This window comes from Solanum tuberosum, unplaced genomic scaffold (genome assembly GCF_000226075.1).
Source record: "Solanum tuberosum cultivar DM 1-3 516 R44 unplaced genomic scaffold, SolTub_3.0 scf00399, whole genome shotgun sequence".
NCBI lineage: Eukaryota > Viridiplantae > Streptophyta > Magnoliopsida > Solanales > Solanaceae > Solanum > Solanum tuberosum.
Window position 1 is genome coordinate 438553 of NW_006239335.1, and position 3912 is coordinate 442464.

Genomic DNA, 3912 nt, shown 5'->3' on the forward strand with positions numbered 1-3912 from the left:
GAAGCTCATTGCAAAAGGAAGGATAAATACATCCCCCCATAATAGAAGAAACAATGAGAACAAGGAGATCAAGCGCATCGAAGGAATGCTCTCAACAATTCTCCGCAAGGTGACCGAGCAAGACAAAGAGCTGGAGGGATTGAAAGACGACATCGAAGGAATGAAACGAATTATTTGGACTCATCCTAAAGCTGTCCAACTGCTCGAGGACCTGATGAGTCATGCGTTGCCTCAACTCCATCCGCAGAAAAATAGGGGGTGGCCTAATGAGGACATGGCCAACCCCAACAACGAAACTTAAGAAATGACTTGCGTCGTGCCACGACGGTAAATAAGGTGCTTTTTGAGAGGAAACCCAAGGTCTTAAACGTTTAAGGTTTTACTTTTATGAATAATGGTGTGTTATGTTGTAGGTTAAAACGAGGAAAGGGTGGAAAATTTCAGGTTGGCGAGCAGAAAGTCCTTCCTGCGAGTTGCCAAACAGGTCTGCGAGCCTGATTGGATCCATCGCTTGGCTCAATACAAGAGTTGTATAGAGACCGTAAAACTCGGCGAACTCAAAAAGTAACTCGGCGCATCGCCAATAAGTTTGGTGATCTCGATGCAGACCATTGAAATTCACCCTCTGGAAATTGAAGATTTTAAAGAAAGGGCGGGATAAATGACCTCTTGGCGAATCGCCGATGGGTTGGCGAGTGCGACTAACGTCGCCAAATGGACAGAAATTGAATAACATATATTGTCAACAGTCACCCTTCTTCATTCTTTCTCACTTTCAAACTCCATAACTTCACACCAAGTTAGTAATTTACATTCTCTCACCTTAAGGTAGTACTTTAGTCACAGATTAGCGCTTGGAACTCGGATTTTTGTTGCTGCCTAGCATTACATTTTTGTTTACTCAGCAAAAAGGTTAGTTTCTGGAGAAACCCCTTTCGCTTTTGAAAGGTTCAACCTCATCTGGAATCTAGGTGTCTATTAATGCGTGTTAGATCTCTCTAATATGAGTAGAAGTTTTCTAATGCCTGCTTCTGATTTGTAAATTGGGGCCTATTTGTTTTTACTGTTCAAATTCCATTTTCACTCTGCTTACCTTGAAACTAAATGTTGTGAACTATGCATAATGGGTGTTGACCATGAATGGGTGATATGGGTATGGGGCTGAATTTCATTAATACATAGCTTAATTTTGTTTTTGAGTTTTGTACGATCGATTTTGGAAAGTGAGTTGAATCTCAGGCATTAGGTCAGTCGGTGAGCTAAGTTGAGCTCGCCGAATCACTCGGCGGTTTGCCTACTAGCCCTAAATAGCCCTTAATTTCATATCTTAAGCACTGTGGAATCTGTAACTTTCGGCGGACATATTCATGATTGCCAAAGAGGTTCGGCGATTTGCTGATTAAATCAACGAATCTGTCTGCAATTGTGTGCTACAATGTAATTACTTACTATTCTCTCTAACTTTTTGCAGATATGGCCAAACGATCGACCAGAGGAAGGGAAAAAGGAATTGTAATCAGTGAAAATGCACCTCCACCCAGGGGCAAAGCTACCACAACTTCAAAAAGCAAGGGGAAAGGCAAAACCTTCGAATTATCCGACGCAAGCTCTGACAGCACATGTTTCTACACCACCGAGCCACCCACATATAACAGTGAGAGTGCGGAGTCTGATGAAGACTACCAGACAGAGACAAGAAGGGCTGAGCTACGTTCCAAAACAATACATGATCCACATTGGATCAGAGATAGTCAATCCATTACTCCAACTCCTCCAGCTTCAGAGCAAGCATTAGTGTTGGCACCTCCAGTACAAGGTCCCCAACATGGATCAACGAATAGATCAAAGGCGGACGGTCTGAGAACGATCATTGAGGAGAAACAACTTTCCATAGATGGGGTTATTGATAGGTATCCAGAGGTGATAGAGTGCCTGAAACACCACAAGTTCCAAATCTTCACAAGGCATCGCGACTCTTACATACCAAGCTGCGTTAGAGAGTTCTACGACGCATACAGTGCATTGGTACCTCAACGGAAAAGGCTAATCTCATCTTTTAAAGCAGTTGACTACATGGTTGTTAGAGGAAGGAAGGTAGCATGTGACAGTGAGTCTATCAACACAACTTTGGATATGTCTAATAAGATTAATGACCACTGTCAGCATTTGATCAGGACACAGAAGCTGGATGCAATGAAAAAGTGGTTAGCTTCGCTAGTCTCAAATGATAATGCTTCAACATGGTTAGGAGAAGGAGTTCCAATTGAGAAGAAAAATCTAAACATAGTTGCACGATACTGGTTCGGATTCATCAGCAGCACAGTTATGCCATCACAAAATGAATCAATCATTCATCATGATAAGGTAGCTTACCTTGGATGCATCATGGAGAAAAAACAAGATAATATCAGGATGATCATTGCCTCTAAGATCCATATGCGTGCAAAGCAGAGCCAGACATCTCTCCCTTTCCCGGTATTAATCACTGAATTATGCAAAAGACCTCAGGTACCTAGAGATGCAACAAATGATGTGGAAGTGGCTGCCACCACCTCCACCAGTATCCGAAAGATCGAAGCCGAATATCTTAAGGACCAAAAAGAAAAGAAACAGAAGGAAGCTGTGGCCACTAGATCTATACATGCAGAGGCATCTTTGCCTACTCCGGCCCCTGGGCCTTCAGGTATATCTGATGTCATTACCACTCCTTCTGATCTTATAGGTCCCTCTTATGCTTCATTACCACCCAGACCTACATGTATTGTTGCCTTCTGTGAGCCGATCACTCAGGCATCCTTGATCCGAATGGGACAGCTTTCCCAATCTGCTAATTGTCGGACTGCCAACATAGAAAGATCCATTCCAGGCATGATTCAGGTTGCCCTCGACAATGCTGTGAGACTACTGAGCACTATTATCGATGTTCTAGAGGCCATGATAGTAGTGTGTGAGCACGATCAAGGAGCCACAGAGGAAGTAACATCCCTTAAAGGTCGCCATTGCAGAGCTAAAGAAAGATGTGGACTACCTAAAGTCCACTGATATATCCATGATCTTTGGAACAGTGGAAGTTCCAGATGTGCCTGAAATGCCTCAGACTGCCACAGGATATGGAACTAGAATGGAGCATACAACTGATCCTGAATCAAAAGCAGAAACTGACGAAGAGATATTTGAGAAAGTTACAGCGGTCGACATAGCCGAGACTGAAGAGATCATGATAAATGATGTTGTGCAAGCTTATTTGGTAAAGTCTCCTGCTGCGAGATCCAGTAGAGCTGGTCCCTCTGGTGGTCACTCCGGATACTGATGCCATGACAGATGGAGAAACCGCATAGCCAGGATCACTTTTTTACCTCTCTGTCTTTCTTTACTTTGCCTTTTGGATTATGTATTATTTGCATTTGAGGACAAACACTTTTATTGTGGGGGGGTGACGCCCGCCTTGTTTTGCTTATTTCAGATACTTGTGTTTTGGTGTACATTTGGGTTGTCTGTTTTTAATTATTGCTTTGTGATTGTTTGAGCTTGTGGCTCCGTTTATTTTTATTTGCAAAATGATTTTGACCCTTCCGATTTTTTTTGAATTTTTCACACATTTTTGCCACCCCTTGTGAGTTGATGTGGTTGTTCTTTTACAAAAAATTTGAGTCCCGATTTCAATAAATACCGAGGACTTGAATAGTGCTCTCAATCGAACGAACATGAATGTACGGCTAGGATGACGCCAAATGAAGTTGCATAGATAATATGTAAACTCTTTGCATCTCGTTGTGATTAGCCATTTATCGAATTGATTCTCTTGTAATGATTGTTGCACACTAGAGGAAGTGTGTGGTCTTGTTTGACTTAAGTGTCGATGCCTTGTGTGATTAGCTTGCCTTGAACCTTGCATGAATAAACCTAGAATTT